General features: G+C 44.6%; 26 non-coding genes across 26 annotated transcripts; all 26 read left to right on the top strand.

Moving 5' to 3' along the window:
- The first annotated feature begins 14 nt into the window (after positions 1 to 14).
- LOC144392536 (U5 spliceosomal RNA) lies at positions 15 to 129 on the top strand. Its single transcript, XR_013455920.1, has one exon. It is a non-coding gene; the product is annotated as a U5 spliceosomal RNA (small nuclear RNA).
- Positions 130 to 731: 602 nt separating this feature from the next.
- On the top strand, positions 732 to 922 carry LOC144392293 (U2 spliceosomal RNA). Its single transcript, XR_013455680.1, has one exon. It is a non-coding gene; the product is annotated as a U2 spliceosomal RNA (small nuclear RNA).
- A 263-nt stretch (positions 923 to 1,185) lies between these two features.
- Positions 1,186 to 1,349, top strand: LOC144392274 (U1 spliceosomal RNA). The gene has a single exon (XR_013455660.1). It is a non-coding gene; the product is annotated as a U1 spliceosomal RNA (small nuclear RNA).
- A 442-nt stretch (positions 1,350 to 1,791) lies between these two features.
- Positions 1,792 to 1,906, top strand: LOC144392066 (U5 spliceosomal RNA). The gene has a single exon (XR_013455453.1). It is a non-coding gene; the product is annotated as a U5 spliceosomal RNA (small nuclear RNA).
- A 705-nt stretch (positions 1,907 to 2,611) lies between these two features.
- LOC144392463 (U2 spliceosomal RNA) lies at positions 2,612 to 2,802 on the top strand. The gene has a single exon (XR_013455850.1). It is a non-coding gene; the product is annotated as a U2 spliceosomal RNA (small nuclear RNA).
- A 276-nt stretch (positions 2,803 to 3,078) lies between these two features.
- LOC144392262 (U1 spliceosomal RNA) lies at positions 3,079 to 3,242 on the top strand. Its single transcript, XR_013455648.1, has one exon. It is a non-coding gene; the product is annotated as a U1 spliceosomal RNA (small nuclear RNA).
- A 442-nt stretch (positions 3,243 to 3,684) lies between these two features.
- LOC144392084 (U5 spliceosomal RNA) lies at positions 3,685 to 3,799 on the top strand. The gene has a single exon (XR_013455472.1). It is a non-coding gene; the product is annotated as a U5 spliceosomal RNA (small nuclear RNA).
- Positions 3,800 to 4,504: 705 nt separating this feature from the next.
- Positions 4,505 to 4,695, top strand: LOC144392292 (U2 spliceosomal RNA). Its single transcript, XR_013455679.1, has one exon. It is a non-coding gene; the product is annotated as a U2 spliceosomal RNA (small nuclear RNA).
- A 276-nt stretch (positions 4,696 to 4,971) lies between these two features.
- LOC144392249 (U1 spliceosomal RNA) lies at positions 4,972 to 5,135 on the top strand. The gene has a single exon (XR_013455636.1). It is a non-coding gene; the product is annotated as a U1 spliceosomal RNA (small nuclear RNA).
- Positions 5,136 to 5,577: 442 nt separating this feature from the next.
- On the top strand, positions 5,578 to 5,692 carry LOC144392535 (U5 spliceosomal RNA). Its single transcript, XR_013455919.1, has one exon. It is a non-coding gene; the product is annotated as a U5 spliceosomal RNA (small nuclear RNA).
- A 602-nt stretch (positions 5,693 to 6,294) lies between these two features.
- Positions 6,295 to 6,485, top strand: LOC144392291 (U2 spliceosomal RNA). Its single transcript, XR_013455678.1, has one exon. It is a non-coding gene; the product is annotated as a U2 spliceosomal RNA (small nuclear RNA).
- A 263-nt stretch (positions 6,486 to 6,748) lies between these two features.
- On the top strand, positions 6,749 to 6,912 carry LOC144392237 (U1 spliceosomal RNA). Its single transcript, XR_013455624.1, has one exon. It is a non-coding gene; the product is annotated as a U1 spliceosomal RNA (small nuclear RNA).
- A 442-nt stretch (positions 6,913 to 7,354) lies between these two features.
- On the top strand, positions 7,355 to 7,469 carry LOC144392090 (U5 spliceosomal RNA). Its single transcript, XR_013455477.1, has one exon. It is a non-coding gene; the product is annotated as a U5 spliceosomal RNA (small nuclear RNA).
- A 705-nt stretch (positions 7,470 to 8,174) lies between these two features.
- On the top strand, positions 8,175 to 8,365 carry LOC144392476 (U2 spliceosomal RNA). Its single transcript, XR_013455864.1, has one exon. It is a non-coding gene; the product is annotated as a U2 spliceosomal RNA (small nuclear RNA).
- A 276-nt stretch (positions 8,366 to 8,641) lies between these two features.
- Positions 8,642 to 8,805, top strand: LOC144392225 (U1 spliceosomal RNA). Its single transcript, XR_013455612.1, has one exon. It is a non-coding gene; the product is annotated as a U1 spliceosomal RNA (small nuclear RNA).
- Positions 8,806 to 9,247: 442 nt separating this feature from the next.
- Positions 9,248 to 9,362, top strand: LOC144392082 (U5 spliceosomal RNA). Its single transcript, XR_013455470.1, has one exon. It is a non-coding gene; the product is annotated as a U5 spliceosomal RNA (small nuclear RNA).
- A 705-nt stretch (positions 9,363 to 10,067) lies between these two features.
- Positions 10,068 to 10,258, top strand: LOC144392290 (U2 spliceosomal RNA). Its single transcript, XR_013455677.1, has one exon. It is a non-coding gene; the product is annotated as a U2 spliceosomal RNA (small nuclear RNA).
- Positions 10,259 to 10,534: 276 nt separating this feature from the next.
- On the top strand, positions 10,535 to 10,698 carry LOC144392213 (U1 spliceosomal RNA). Its single transcript, XR_013455600.1, has one exon. It is a non-coding gene; the product is annotated as a U1 spliceosomal RNA (small nuclear RNA).
- A 442-nt stretch (positions 10,699 to 11,140) lies between these two features.
- LOC144392533 (U5 spliceosomal RNA) lies at positions 11,141 to 11,255 on the top strand. The gene has a single exon (XR_013455916.1). It is a non-coding gene; the product is annotated as a U5 spliceosomal RNA (small nuclear RNA).
- A 602-nt stretch (positions 11,256 to 11,857) lies between these two features.
- Positions 11,858 to 12,048, top strand: LOC144392289 (U2 spliceosomal RNA). The gene has a single exon (XR_013455676.1). It is a non-coding gene; the product is annotated as a U2 spliceosomal RNA (small nuclear RNA).
- Positions 12,049 to 12,311: 263 nt separating this feature from the next.
- Positions 12,312 to 12,475, top strand: LOC144392200 (U1 spliceosomal RNA). The gene has a single exon (XR_013455586.1). It is a non-coding gene; the product is annotated as a U1 spliceosomal RNA (small nuclear RNA).
- Positions 12,476 to 12,917: 442 nt separating this feature from the next.
- LOC144392089 (U5 spliceosomal RNA) lies at positions 12,918 to 13,032 on the top strand. The gene has a single exon (XR_013455476.1). It is a non-coding gene; the product is annotated as a U5 spliceosomal RNA (small nuclear RNA).
- A 705-nt stretch (positions 13,033 to 13,737) lies between these two features.
- On the top strand, positions 13,738 to 13,928 carry LOC144392475 (U2 spliceosomal RNA). The gene has a single exon (XR_013455863.1). It is a non-coding gene; the product is annotated as a U2 spliceosomal RNA (small nuclear RNA).
- Positions 13,929 to 14,204: 276 nt separating this feature from the next.
- LOC144392188 (U1 spliceosomal RNA) lies at positions 14,205 to 14,368 on the top strand. The gene has a single exon (XR_013455574.1). It is a non-coding gene; the product is annotated as a U1 spliceosomal RNA (small nuclear RNA).
- Positions 14,369 to 14,810: 442 nt separating this feature from the next.
- On the top strand, positions 14,811 to 14,925 carry LOC144392065 (U5 spliceosomal RNA). Its single transcript, XR_013455452.1, has one exon. It is a non-coding gene; the product is annotated as a U5 spliceosomal RNA (small nuclear RNA).
- A 602-nt stretch (positions 14,926 to 15,527) lies between these two features.
- Positions 15,528 to 15,718, top strand: LOC144392288 (U2 spliceosomal RNA). The gene has a single exon (XR_013455674.1). It is a non-coding gene; the product is annotated as a U2 spliceosomal RNA (small nuclear RNA).
- Positions 15,719 to 15,757: the final 39 nt, after the last annotated feature.

Genomic DNA, 15,757 nt, shown 5'->3' with positions numbered 1-15,757 from the left:
CCTGATTCCGCAACTGACTTTGGTTTCTCTTCAATACGCATAAGTCTTTCGCCTTTTACTAAAGACTTCCGTGGAGAGGAACAACAATGAGTTGACCATATTTTTGGCAGGCTCTGCCAATTGGCTGAGCCTCATGTACTTGTGTGAAAAGAAAAGTAGTTGGACAGAGGCTCCTGACAATGGAGCACAAACAAAGTTGTGTTTACTTATCACTGGAGTCACTAGTGCAGCAAGTCTCAAATCACTGTCTGAATCCAAAGTGAAATCAACCAGATTTCAGCAGGATTTTACAGGGATTAATGGTCACTTTACTGGAGTCTCCGGTGGAGCACGTCTCAAATCAGCAAATCACTGTCTGAATTCATTGTGAAATCAACAAGATTTTCAGCAGGAATCATCACTGGAGTCACTAGTGGAGCCTTGCAGCAAGTCTCAAATCTCTGTCTGAATCCATTGTGAAATCAACAAGATTTTCAGCAGGACTTTACAGTGATTAATCATCACTGGAGTCTCTAGTGTCTGAAACAACAGTGAAATCAACCAGATTTCAGCAGGAGTTTACACTTTTGCTTGTAAACAAATCAATGATTTTAGCTTTTTTGAGGACGGGGGCAGCATGGGGAGTGGGTTGTTAAGTAGCAAGCGACTGCTACGCCCAGTTGAAAGAACCGCACCGCGACAATTGAGATATGTGCTGGTACGTTGGGTCTGCAAACAAACAGTTTGGTGTTATCGCTTCTCGGCCTTTTGGCTAAGATCAAGTGTAGTATCTGTTCTTATCAGTTTAATATCTGATATGTCCTCTATACGAGGACTACATATTAAGCCGATTTTTAGCTCTGGGAGATGAAAAAGGGGCTTGCTCCGTTCACTCCAAGCATCGACCCGGTATTGCAGCACCTCCGGGAACGGTGCACCCTTTAAATTGTGGAAAATAAAAGAAATGGTAACCTGAATCAGTGGTGTGGTGTTGGAAATGATTTCTGCTTTGAGTAAAACAAGTCTCACCTCCACATAGTTTTTAAGACTGCGGCTTTTGGCTTACTCATCAATAGTGCCTTTGTTTTGCAAGTCTCAAATCACTGATTTTAACTTCACCGATCTGTGAGGACGGTGCCATCTGCGAACCGTCACCACAAATGCTGTGACTGGGAATACCGTCCCTGCCTCTGTCACCACCAACTCATACTTACCTGGCAGGGGAGATACCATGATCAAGAAGGTGGTTCACCCAGGGCGAGGCTCAGTCATTGCACTGCGACTGTGCTGACCACTGCGAATTCCCCAAATGTGGGAATCTCGACTGCATAATTTGTGGTAGTGGGGGACTGCGTTCGCGCTCTCCCCTGATATTGAAGTCAAAGAAAAACCAGGTGTCCCGTTTAATCATCACTGTCTGAATCCCTAGTGAAATCAACCACATTTCAGCAGGATTTTACACGGATTAATCACCACTGCACTGGAGTCTCCGGTGGAGGGAGTCTACAATCAGCAAATCACTGTCTGAATCCAAAGTGAAATCAACCAGATTTCAGCATTAATCATCACTGCGCTGGAGTCTCCAGTGGAGCACGTCTCAAATCAGCAAATCACTGTCTGAATCCAAAGTGAAATCAAGCACATTTCAGCAGGACTTTACACTTTTGCTTGTAAACAAATCAATGAGTTTTTGATGGCTGGTGCTGGGGAATGGGTTTGGCATTGGACAACCGCAGCTCAACCAGTCCCAACCACAAGAGGGATCACTGTTGCGACTGGGATATAAGGCTGCCTGCCACCTGATTCCGCAACTGACTTTGGTTTCTCTTCAATACGCATAAGTCTTTCGCCTTTTACTAAAGACTTCCGTGGAGAGGAACAACAATGTGTTGACCATATTTTTGGCAGGCTCTGCCAATTGGCTGAGCCTCATGTACTTGTGTGAAAAGAAAAGTAGTTGGACAGAGGCTCCTGACAATGGAGCACAAACAAAGTTGTGTTTACTTATCACTGGAGTCACTAGTGCAGCAAGTCTCAAATCACTGTCTGAATCCAAAGTGAAATCAACCAGATTTCAGCAGGATTTTACAGGGATTAATGGTCACTTTACTGGAGTCTCCGGTGGAGCACGTCTCAAATCAGCAAATCACTGTCTGAATTCATTGTGAAATCAACAAGATTTTCAGCAGGAATCATCACTGGAGTCACTAGTGGAGCCTTGCAGCAAGTCTCAAATCTCTGTCTGAATCCATTGTGAAATCAACAAGATTTTCAGCAGGACTTTGCAGAGATGAATCATCACTGGAGTCACTAGTGGAGCCTTGCAGCAAGTCTCAAATCTCTGTCTGAATCCATTGTGAAATCAACAAGATTTTCAGCAGGACTTTACAGTGATTAATCATCACTGGAGTCTCTAGTGTCTGAAACAACAGTGAAATCAACCAGATTTCAGCAGGAGTTTACACTTTTGCTTGTAAACAAATCAATGATTTTAGCTTTTTTGAGGACGGGGGCAGCGTGGGGAGTGGGTTGTTAAGTAGCAAGCGACTGCTACGCCCAGTTGAAAGAACCGCACCGCGACAATTGAGATATGTGCTGGTACGTTGGGTCTGCAAACAAACAGTTTGGTGTTATCGCTTCTCGGCCTTTTGGCTAAGATCAAGTGTAGTATCTGTTCTTATCAGTTTAATATCTGATATGTCCTCTATACGAGGACTACATATTAAGCCGATTTTTATCTCTGGGAGATGAAAAAGGGGCTTGCTCCGTTCACTCCAAGCATCGACCCGGTATTGCAGCACCTCCGGGAACGGTGCACCCTTTAAATTGTGGAAAATAAAAGAAATGGTAACCTGAATCAGTGGTGTGGTGTTGGAAATGATTTCTGCTTTGAGTAAAACAAGTCTCACCTCCACATAGTTTTTAAGACTGAGGCTTTTGGCAAGTGACTTATGCTTACTCATCAATAGTGCCTTTGTTTTGCAAGTCTCAAATCACTGATTTTAACTTCACCGATCTGTGAGGACGGTGCCATCTGCGAACCGTCACCACAAATGCTGTGACTGGGAATACCGTCCCTGCCTCTGTCACCACCAACTCATACTTACCTGGCAGGGGAGATACCATGATCAAGAAGGTGGTTCACCCAGGGCGAGGCTCAGTCATTGCACTGCGACTGTGCTGACCACTGCGAATTCCCCAAATGTGGGAATCTCGACTGCATAATTTGTGGTAGTGGGGGACTGCGTTCGCGCTCTCCCCTGATATTGAAGTCAAAGAAAAACCAGGTGTCCCGTTTAATCATCACTGTCTGAATCCCTAGTGAAATCAACCACATTTCAGCAGGATTTTACACGGATTAATCACCACTGCACTGGAGTCTCCGGTGGAGGGAGTCTACAATCAGCAAATCACTGTCTGAATCCAAAGTGAAATCAACCAGATTTCAGCATTAATCATCACTGCGCTGGAGTCTCCAGTGGAGCACGTCTCAAATCAGCAAATCACTGTCTGAATCCAAAGTGAAATCAAGCACATTTCAGCAGGACTTTACACTTTTGCTTGTAAACAAATCAATGAGTTTTTGATGGCTGGTGCTGGGGAATGGGTTTGGCATTGGACAACCGCAGCTCAACCAGTCCCAACCACAAGAGGGATCACTGTTGCGACTGGGATATAAGGCTGCCTGCCACCTGATTCCGCAACTGACTTTGGTTTCTCTTCAATACGCATAAGTCTTTCGCCTTTTACTAAAGACTTCTGTGGAGAGGAACAACAATGAGTTGACCATATTTTTGGCAGGCTCTGCCAATTGGCTGAGCCTCATGTACTTGTGTGAAAAGAAAAGTAGTTGGACAGAGGCTCCTGACAATGGAGCACAAACAAAGTTGTGTTTACTTATCACTGGAGTCACTAGTGCAGCAAGTCTCAAATCACTGTCTGAATCCAAAGTGAAATCAACCAGATTTCAGCAGGATTTTACAGGGATTAATGGTCACTTTACTGGAGTCTCCGGTGGAGCACGTCTCAAATCAGCAAATCACTGTCTGAATTCATTGTGAAATCAACAAGATTTTCAGCAGGAATCATCACTGGAGTCACTAGTGGAGCCTTGCAGCAAGTCTCAAATCTCTGTCTGAATCCATTGTGAAATCAACAAGATTTTCAGCAGGACTTTGCAGAGATGAATCATCACTGGAGTCACTAGTGGAGCCTTGCAGCAAGTCTCAAATCTCTGTCTGAATCCATTGTGAAATCAACAAGATTTTCAGCAGGACTTTACAGTGATTAATCATCACTGGAGTCTCTAGTGTCTGAAACAACAGTGAAATCAACCAGATTTCAGCAGGAGTTTACACTTTTGCTTGTAAACAAATCAATGATTTTAGCTTTTTTGAGGACGGGGGCAGCGTGGGGAGTGGGTTGTTAAGTAGCAAGCGACTGCTACGCCCAGTTGAAAGAACCGCACCGCGACAATTGAGATATGTGCTGGTACGTTGGGTCTGCAAACAAACAGTTTGGTGTTATCGCTTCTCGGCCTTTTGGCTAAGATCAAGTGTAGTATCTGTTCTTATCAGTTTAATATCTGATATGTCCTCTATACGAGGACTACATATTAAGCCGATTTTTAGCTCTGGGAGATGAAAAAGGGGCTTGCTCCGTTCACTCCAAGCATCGACCCGGTATTGCAGCACCTCCGGGAACGGTGCACCCTTTAAATTGTGGAAAATAAAAGAAATGGTAACCTGAATCAGTGGTGTGGTGTTGGAAATGATTTCTGCTTTGAGTAAAACAAGTCTCACCTCCACATAGTTTTTAAGACTGAGGCTTTTGGCAAGTGACTTATGCTTACTCATCAATAGTGCCTTTGTTTTGCAAGTCTCAAATCACTGATTTTAACTTCACCGGTCTGTGAGGACGGTGCCATCTGCGAACCGTCACCACAAATGCTGTGACTGGGAATACCGTCCCTGCCTCTGTCACCACCAACTCATACTTACCTGGCAGGGGAGATACCATGATCAAGAAGGTGGTTCACCCAGGGCGAGGCTCAGTCATTGCACTGCGACTGTGCTGACCACTGCGAATTCCCCAAATGTGGGAATCTCGACTGCATAATTTGTGGTAGTGGGGGACTGCGTTCGCGCTCTCCCCTGATATTGAAGTCAAAGAAAAACCAGGTGTCCCGTTTATTCATCACTGTCTGAATCCCTAGTGAAATCAACCACATTTCAGCAGGATTTTACACGGATTAATCACCACTGCACTGGAGTCTCCGGTGGAGGGAGTCTACAATCAGCAAATCACTGTCTGAATCCAAAGTGAAATCAACCAGATTTCAGCATTAATCATCACTGCGCTGGAGTCTCCAGTGGAGCACGTCTCAAATCAGCAAATCACTGTCTGAATCCAAAGTGAAATCAAGCACATTTCAGCAGGACTTTACACTTTTGCTTGTAAACAAATCAATGAGTTTTTGATGGCTGGTGCTGGGGAATGGGTTTGGCATTGGACAACCGCAGCTCAACCAGTCCCAACCACAAGAGGGATCACTGTTGCGACTGGGATATAAGGCTGCCTGTCACCTGATTCCGCAACTGACTTTGGTTTCTCTTCAATACGCATAAGTCTTTCGCCTTTTACTAAAGACTTCCGTGGAGAGGAACAACAATGAGTTGACCATATTTTTGGCAGGCTCTGCCAATTGGCTGAGCCTCATGTACTTGTGTGAAAAGAAAAGTAGTTGGACAGAGGCTCCTGACAATGGAGCACAAACAAAGTTGTGTTTACTTATCACTGGAGTCACTAGTGCAGCAAGTCTCAAATCACTGTCTGAATCCAAAGTGAAATCAACCAGATTTCAGCAGGATTTTACAGGGATTAATGGTCACTTTACTGGAGTCTCCGGTGGAGCACGTCTCAAATCAGCAAATCACTGTCTGAATTCATTGTGAAATCAACAAGATTTTCAGCAGGAATCATCACTGGAGTCACTAGTGGAGCCTTGCAGCAAGTCTCAAATCTCTGTCTGAATCCATTGTGAAATCAACAAGATTTTCAGCAGGACTTTACAGTGATTAATCATCACTGGAGTCTCTAGTGTCTGAAACAACAGTGAAATCAACCAGATTTCAGCAGGAGTTTACACTTTTGCTTGTAAACAAATCAATGATTTTAGCTTTTTTGAGGACGGGGGCAGCATGGGGAGTGGGTTGTTAAGTAGCAAGCGACTGCTACGCCCAGTTGAAAGAACCGCACCGCGACAATTGAGATATGTGCTGGTACGTTGGGTCTGCAAACAAACAGTTTGGTGTTATCGCTTCTCGGCCTTTTGGCTAAGATCAAGTGTAGTATCTGTTCTTATCAGTTTAATATCTGATATGTCCTCTATACGAGGACTACATATTAAGCCGATTTTTAGCTCTGGGAGATGAAAAAGGGGCTTGCTCCGTTCACTCCAAGCATCGACCCGGTATTGCAGCACCTCCGGGAACGGTGCACCCTTTAAATTGTGGAAAATAAAAGAAATGGTAACCTGAATCAGTGGTGTGGTGTTGGAAATGATTTCTGCTTTGAGTAAAACAAGTCTCACCTCCACATAGTTTTTAAGACTGCGGCTTTTGGCTTACTCATCAATAGTGCCTTTGTTTTGCAAGTCTCAAATCACTGATTTTAACTTCACCGATCTGTGAGGACGGTGCCATCTGCGAACCGTCACCACAAATGCTGTGACTGGGAATACCGTCCCTGCCTCTGTCACCACCAACTCATACTTACCTGGCAGGGGAGATACCATGATCAAGAAGGTGGTTCACCCAGGGCGAGGCTCAGTCATTGCACTGCGACTGTGCTGACCACTGCGAATTCCCCAAATGTGGGAATCTCGACTGCATAATTTGTGGTAGTGGGGGACTGCGTTCGCGCTCTCCCCTGATATTGAAGTCAAAGAAAAACCAGGTGTCCCGTTTAATCATCACTGTCTGAATCCCTAGTGAAATCAACCACATTTCAGCAGGATTTTACACGGATTAATCACCACTGCACTGGAGTCTCCGGTGGAGGGAGTCTACAATCAGCAAATCACTGTCTGAATCCAAAGTGAGATCAAGCACATTTCAGCATTAATCATCACTGCGCTGGAGTCTCCAGTGGAGCACGTCTCAAATCAGCAAATCACTGTCTGAATCCAAAGTGAAATCAAGCACATTTCAGCAGGACTTTACACTTTTGCTTGTAAACAAATCAATGAGTTTTTGATGGCTGGTGCTGGGGAATGGGTTTGGCATTGGACAACCGCAGCTCAACCAGTCCCAACCACAAGAGGGATCACTGTTGCGACTGGGATATAAGGCTGCCTGCCACCTGATTCCGCAACTGACTTTGGTTTTTCTTCAATACGCATAAGTCTTTCGCCTTTTACTAAAGACTTCCGTGGAGAGGAACAACAATGTGTTGACCATATTTTTGGCAGGCTCTGCCAATTGGCTGAGCCTCATGTACTTGTGTGAAAAGAAAAGTAGTTGGACAGAGGCTCCTGACAATGGAGCACAAACAAAGTTGTGTTTACTTATCACTGGAGTCACTAGTGCAGCAAGTCTCAAATCACTGTCTGAATCCAAAGTGAAATCAACCAGATTTCAGCAGGATTTTACAGGGATTAATGGTCACTTTACTGGAGTCTCCGGTGGAGCACGTCTCAAATCAGCAAATCACTGTCTGAATTCATTGTGAAATCAACAAGATTTTCAGCAGGAATCATCACTGGAGTCACTAGTGGAGCCTTGCAGCAAGTCTCAAATCTCTGTCTGAATCCATTGTGAAATCAACAAGATTTTCAGCAGGACTTTGCAGAGATGAATCATCACTGGAGTCACTAGTGGAGCCTTGCAGCAAGTCTCAAATCTCTGTCTGAATCCATTGTGAAATCAACAAGATTTTCAGCAGGACTTTACAGTGATTAATCATCACTGGAGTCTCTAGTGTCTGAAACAACAGTGAAATCAATCAGATTTCAGCAGGAGTTTACACTTTTGCTTGTAAACAAATCAATGATTTTAGCTTTTTTGAGGACGGGGGCAGCGTGGGGAGTGGGTTGTTAAGTAGCAAGCGACTGCTACGCCCAGTTGAAAGAACCGCACCGCGACAATTGAGATATGTGCTGGTACGTTGGGTCTGCAAACAAACAGTTTGGTGTTATCGCTTCTCGGCCTTTTGGCTAAGATCAAGTGTAGTATCTGTTCTCATCAGTTTAATATCTGATATGTCCTCTATACGAGGACTACATATTAAGCCGATTTTTAGCTCTGGGAGATGAAAAAGGGGCTTGCTCCGTTCACTCCAAGCATCGACCCGGTATTGCAGCACCTCCGGGAACGGTGCACCCTTTAAATTGTGGAAAATAAAAGAAATGGTAACCTGAATCAGTGGTGTGGTGTTGGAAATGATTTCTGCTTTGAGTAAAACAAGTCTCACCTCCACATAGTTTTTAAGACTGAGGCTTTTGGCAAGTGACTTATGCTTACTCATCAATAGTGCCTTTGTTTTGCAAGTCTCAAATCACTGATTTTAACTTCACCGATCTGTGAGGACGGTGCCATCTGCGAACCGTCACCACAAATGCTGTGACTGGGAATACCGTCCCTGCCTCTGTCACCACCAACTCATACTTACCTGGCAGGGGAGATACCATGATCAAGAAGGTGGTTCACCCAGGGCGAGGCTCAGTCATTGCACTGCGACTGTGCTGACCACTGCGAATTCCCCAAATGTGGGAATCTCGACTGCATAATTTGTGGTAGTGGGGGACTGCGTTCGCGCTCTCCCCTGATATTGAAGTCAAAGAAAAACCAGGTGTCCCGTTTAATCATCACTGTCTGAATCCCTAGTGAAATCAACCACATTTCAGCAGGATTTTACACGGATTAATCACCACTGCACTGGAGTCTCCGGTGGAGGGAGTCTACAATCAGCAAATCACTGTCTGAATCCAAAGTGAAATCAACCAGATTTCAGCATTAATCATCACTGCGCTGGAGTCTCCAGTGGAGCACGTCTCAAATCAGCAAATCACTGTCTGAATCCAAAGTGAAATCAAGCACATTTCAGCAGGACTTTACACTTTTGCTTGTAAACAAATCAATGAGTTTTTGATGGCTGGTGCTGGGGAATGGGTTTGGCATTGGACAACCGCAGCTCAACCAGTCCCAACCACAAGAGGGATCACTGTTGCGACTGGGATATAAGGCTGCCTGCCACCTGATTCCGCAACTGACTTTGGTTTCTCTTCAATACGCATAAGTCTTTCGCCTTTTACTAAAGACTTCTGTGGAGAGGAACAACAATGAGTTGACCATATTTTTGGCAGGCTCTGCCAATTGGCTGAGCCTCATGTACTTGTGTGAAAAGAAAAGTAGTTGGACAGAGGCTCCTGACAATGGAGCACAAACAAAGTTGTGTTTACTTATCACTGGAGTCACTAGTGCAGCAAGTCTCAAATCACTGTCTGAATCCAAAGTGAAATCAACCAGATTTCAGCAGGATTTTACAGGGATTAATGGTCACTTTACTGGAGTCTCCGGTGGAGCACGTCTCAAATCAGCAAATCACTGTCTGAATTCATTGTGAAATCAACAAGATTTTCAGCAGGAATCATCACTGGAGTCACTAGTGGAGCCTTGCAGCAAGTCTCAAATCTCTGTCTGAATCCATTGTGAAATCAACAAGATTTTCAGCAGGACTTTGCAGAGATGAATCATCACTGGAGTCACTAGTGGAGCCTTGCAGCAAGTCTCAAATCTCTGTCTGAATCCATTGTGAAATCAACAAGATTTTCAGCAGGACTTTACAGTGATTAATCATCACTGGAGTCTCTAGTGTCTGAAACAACAGTGAAATCAACCAGATTTCAGCAGGAGTTTACACTTTTGCTTGTAAACAAATCAATGATTTTAGCTTTTTTGAGGACGGGGGCAGCGTGGGGAGTGGGTTGTTAAGTAGCAAGCGACTGCTACGCCCAGTTGAAAGAACCGCACCGCGACAATTGAGATATGTGCTGGTACGTTGGGTCTGCAAACAAACAGTTTGGTGTTATCGCTTCTCGGCCTTTTGGCTAAGATCAAGTGTAGTATCTGTTCTTATCAGTTTAATATCTGATATGTCCTCTATACGAGGACTACATATTAAGCCGATTTTTAGCTCTGGGAGATGAAAAAGGGGCTTGCTCCGTTCACTCCAAGCATCGACCCGGTATTGCAGCACCTCCGGGAACGGTGCACCCTTTAAATTGTGGAAAATAAAAGAAATGGTAACCTGAATCAGTGGTGTGGTGTTGGAAATGATTTCTGCTTTGAGTAAAACAAGTCTCACCTCCACATAGTTTTTAAGACTGAGGCTTTTGGCAAGTGACTTATGCTTACTCATCAATAGTGCCTTTGTTTTGCAAGTCTCAAATCACTGATTTTAACTTCACCGGTCTGTGAGGACGGTGCCATCTGCGAACCGTCACCACAAATGCTGTGACTGGGAATACCGTCCCTGCCTCTGTCACCACCAACTCATACTTACCTGGCAGGGGAGATACCATGATCAAGAAGGTGGTTCACCCAGGGCGAGGCTCAGTCATTGCACTGCGACTGTGCTGACCACTGCGAATTCCCCAAATGTGGGAATCTCGACTGCATAATTTGTGGTAGTGGGGGACTGCGTTCGCGCTCTCCCCTGATATTGAAGTCAAAGAAAAACCAGGTGTCCCGTTTATTCATCACTGTCTGAATCCCTAGTGAAATCAACCACATTTCAGCAGGATTTTACACGGATTAATCACCACTGCACTGGAGTCTCCGGTGGAGGGAGTCTACAATCAGCAAATCACTGTCTGAATCCAAAGTGAAATCAACCAGATTTCAGCATTAATCATCACTGCGCTGGAGTCTCCAGTGGAGCACGTCTCAAATCAGCAAATCACTGTCTGAATCCAAAGTGAAATCAAGCACATTTCAGCAGGACTTTACACTTTTGCTTGTAAACAAATCAATGAGTTTTTGATGGCTGGTGCTGGGGAATGGGTTTGGCATTGGACAACCGCAGCTCAACCAGTCCCAACCACAAGAGGGATCACTGTTGCGACTGGGATATAAGGCTGCCTGTCACCTGATTCCGCAACTGACTTTGGTTTCTCTTCAATACGCATAAGTCTTTCGCCTTTTACTAAAGACTTCCGTGGAGAGGAACAACAATGAGTTGACCATATTTTTGGCAGGCTCTGCCAATTGGCTGAGCCTCATGTACTTGTGTGAAAAGAAAAGTAGTTGGACAGAGGCTCCTGACAATGGAGCACAAACAAAGTTGTGTTTACTTATCACTGGAGTCACTAGTGCAGCAAGTCTCAAATCACTGTCTGAATCCAAAGTGAAATCAACCAGATTTCAGCAGGATTTTACAGGGATTAATGGTCACTTTACTGGAGTCTCCGGTGGAGCACGTCTCAAATCAGCAAATCACTGTCTGAATTCATTGTGAAATCAACAAGATTTTCAGCAGGAATCATCACTGGAGTCACTAGTGGAGCCTTGCAGCAAGTCTCAAATCTCTGTCTGAATCCATTGTGAAATCAACAAGATTTTCAGCAGGACTTTACAGTGATTAATCATCACTGGAGTCTCTAGTGTCTGAAACAACAGTGAAATCAACCAGATTTCAGCAGGAGTTTACACTTTTGCTTGTAAACAAATCAATGATTTTAGCTTTTTTGAGGACGGGGGCAGCATGGGGAGTGGGTTGTTAAGTAGCAAGCGACTGCTACGCCCAGTTGAAAGAACCGCACCGCGACAATTGAGATATGTGCTGGTACGTTGGGTCTGCAAACAAACAGTTTGGTGTTATCGCTTCTCGGCCTTTTGGCTAAGATCAAGTGTAGTATCTGTTCTTATCAGTTTAATATCTGATATGTCCTCTATACGAGGACTACATATTAAGCCGATTTTTAGCTCTGGGAGATGAAAAAGGGGCTTGCTCCGTTCACTCCAAGCATCGACCCGGTATTGCAGCACCTCCGGGAACGGTGCACCCTTTAAATTGTGGAAAATAAAAGAAATGGTAACCTGAATCAGTGGTGTGGTGTTGGAAATGATTTCTGCTTTGAGTAAAACAAGTCTCACCTCCACATAGTTTTTAAGACTGCGGCTTTTGGCTTACTCATCAATAGTGCCTTTGTTTTGCAAGTCTCAAATCACTGATTTTAACTTCACCGATCTGTGAGGACGGTGCCATCTGCGAACCGTCACCACAAATGCTGTGACTGGGAATACCGTCCCTGCCTCTGTCACCACCAACTCATACTTACCTGGCAGGGGAGATACCATGATCAAGAAGGTGGTTCACCCAGGGCGAGGCTCAGTCATTGCACTGCGACTGTGCTGACCACTGCGAATTCCCCAAATGTGGGAATCTCGACTGCATAATTTGTGGTAGTGGGGGACTGCGTTCGCGCTCTCCCCTGATATTGAAGTCAAAGAAAAACCAGGTGTCCCGTTTAATCATCACTGTCTGAATCCCTAGTGAAATCAACCACATTTCAGCAGGATTTTACACGGATTAATCACCACTGCACTGGAGTCTCCGGTGGAGGGAGTCTACAATCAGCAAATCACTGTCTGAATCCAAAGTGAGATCAAGCACATTTCAGCATTAATCATCACTGCGCTGGAGTCTCCAGTGGAGCACGTCTCAAATCAGCAAATCACTGTCTGAATCCAAAGTGAAATCAAGCACATTTCAGCAGGACTTTACACTTTTGCTTGTAAACAAATCAATGAGTTTTTGATGGCTGGTGCTGGGGAATGGGTTTGGCATTGGACAACCGCAGCTCAACCAGTCCCAACCACAAGAGGGATCACTGTTGCGACTGGGATATAAGGCTGCCTGCCACCTGATTCCGCAACTGACTTTGGTTTTTCTTCAATACGCATAAGTCTTTCGCCTTTTACTAAAGACTTCCGTGGAGAGGAACAACAATGTGTTGACCATATTTTTGGCAGGCTCTGCCAATTGGCTGAGCCTCATGTACTTGTGTGAAAAGAAAAGTAGTTGGACAGAGGCTCCTGACAATGGAGCACAAACAAAGTTGTGTTTACTTATCACTGGAGTCACTAGTGCAGCAAGTCTCAAATCACTGTCTGAATCCAAAGTGAAATCAACCAGATTTCAGCAGGATTTTACAGGGATTAATGGTCACTTTACTGGAGTCTCCGGTGGAGCACGTCTCAAATCAGCAAATCACTGTCTGAATTCATTGTGAAATCAACAAGATTTTCAGCAGGAATCATCACTGGAGTCACTAGTGGAGCCTTGCAGCAAGTCTCAAATCTCTGTCTGAATCCATTGTGAAATCAACAAGATTTTCAGCAGGACTTTGCAGAGATGAATCATCACTGGAGTCACTAGTGGAGCCTTGCAGCAAGTCTCAAATCTCTGTCTGAATCCATTGTGAAATCAACAAGATTTTCAGCAGGACTTTACAGTGATTAATCATCACTGGAGTCTCTAGTGTCTGAAACAACAGTGAAATCAATCAGATTTCAGCAGGAGTTTACACTTTTGCTTGTAAACAAATCAATGATTTTAGCTTTTTTGAGGACGGGGGCAGCGTGGGGAGTGGGTTGTTAAGTAGCAAGCGACTGCTACGCCCAGTTGAAAGAACCGCACCGCGACAATTGAGATATGTGCTGGTACGTTGGGTCTGCAAACAAACAGTTTGGTGTTATCGCTTCTCGGCCTTTTGGCTAAGATCAAGTGTAGTATCTGTTCTCATCAGTTTAATATCTGATATGTCCTCTATACGAGGACTACATATTAAGCCGATTTTTAGCTCTGGGAGATGAAAAAGGGGCTTGCTCCGTTCACTCCAAGCATCGACCCGGTATTGCAGCACCTCCGGGAACGGTGCACCCTTTAAATTGTGGAAAATAAAAGAAATGGTAACCTGAATCAGTGGTGTGGTGTTGGAAATGATTTCTGCTTTGAGTAAAACAAGTCTCACCTCCACATAGTTTTTAAGACTGAGGCTTTTGGCAAGTGACTTATGCTTACTCATCAATAGTGCCTTTGTTTTGCAAGTCTCAAATCACTGATTTTAACTTCACCGATCTGTGAGGACGGTGCCATCTGCGAACCGTCACCACAAATGCTGTGACTGGGAATACCGTCCCTGCCTCTGTCACCACCAACTCATACTTACCTGGCAGGGGAGATACCATGATCAAGAAGGTGGTTCACCCAGGGCGAGGCTCAGTCATTGCACTGCGACTGTGCTGACCACTGCGAATTCCCCAAATGTGGGAATCTCGACTGCATAATTTGTGGTAGTGGGGGACTGCGTTCGCGCTCTCCCCTGATATTGAAGTCAAAGAAAAACCAGGTGTCCCGTTTAATCATCACTGTCTGAATCCCTAGTGAAATCAACCACATTTCAGCAGGATTTTACACGGATTAATCACCACTGCACTGGAGTCTCCGGTGGAGGGAGTCTACAATCAGCAAATCACTGTCTGAATCCAAAGTGAAATCAACCAGATTTCAGCATTAATCATCACTGCGCTGGAGTCTCCAGTGGAGCACGTCTCAAATCAGCAAATCACTGTCTGAATCCAAAGTGAAATCAAGCACATTTCAGCAGGACTTTACACTTTTGCTTGTAAACAAATCAATGAGTTTTTGATGGCTGGTGCTGGGGAATGGGTTTGGCATTGGACAACCGCAGCTCAACCAGTCCCAACCACAAGAGGGATCACTGTTGCGACTGGGATATAAGGCTGCCTGCCACCTGATTCCGCAACTGACTTTGGTTTCTCTTCAATACGCATAAGTCTTTCGCCTTTTACTAAAGACTTCCGTGGAGAGGAACAACAATGTGTTGACCATATTTTTGGCAGGCTCTGCCAATTGGCTGAGCCTCATGTACTTGTGTGAAAAGAAAAGTAGTTGGACAGAGGCTCCTGACAATGGAGCACAAACAAAGTTGTGTTTACTTATCACTGGAGTCACTAGTGCAGCAAGTCTCAAATCACTGTCTGAATCCAAAGTGAAATCAACCAGATTTCAGCAGGATTTTACAGGGATTAATGGTCACTTTACTGGAGTCTCCGGTGGAGCACGTCTCAAATCAGCAAATCACTGTCTGAATTCATTGTGAAATCAACAAGATTTTCAGCAGGAATCATCACTGGAGTCACTAGTGGAGCCTTGCAGCAAGTCTCAAATCTCTGTCTGAATCCATTGTGAAATCAACAAGATTTTCAGCAGGACTTTACAGTGATTAATCATCACTGGAGTCTCTAGTGTCTGAAACAACAGTGAAATCAACCAGATTTCAGCAGGAGTTTACACTTTTGCTTGTAAACAAATCAATGATTTTAGCTTTTTTGAGGACGGGGGCAGCATGGGGAGTGGGTTGTTAAGTAGCAAGCGACTGCTACGCCCAGTTGAAAGAACCGCACCGCGACAATTGAGATATGTGCTGGTACGTTGGGTCTGCAAACAAACAGTTTGGTGTTATCGCTTCTCGGCCTTTTGGCTAAGATCAAGTGTAGTATCTGTTCTTATCAGTTTAATATCTGATATGTCCTCTATACGAGGACTACATATTAAGCCGATTTTTAGCTCTGGGAGATGAAAAAGGGGCTTGCTCCGTTCACTCCAAGCATCGACCCGGTATTGCAGCACCTCCGGGAACGGTGCACCCTTTAAATTGTGGAAAATAAAAGAAATGGTAACCTGAATCAGT

The sequence above is a fragment of the Gasterosteus aculeatus genome, unplaced genomic scaffold (assembly GCF_964276395.1).
Source record: "Gasterosteus aculeatus unplaced genomic scaffold, fGasAcu3.hap1.1 HAP1_SCAFFOLD_23, whole genome shotgun sequence".
NCBI classification, from domain to species: domain Eukaryota; kingdom Metazoa; phylum Chordata; class Actinopteri; order Perciformes; family Gasterosteidae; genus Gasterosteus; species Gasterosteus aculeatus.
The sequence above is the reverse complement of the archived record's forward strand: the minus strand, read 5'-3'. Positions and strand labels throughout refer to the sequence as shown.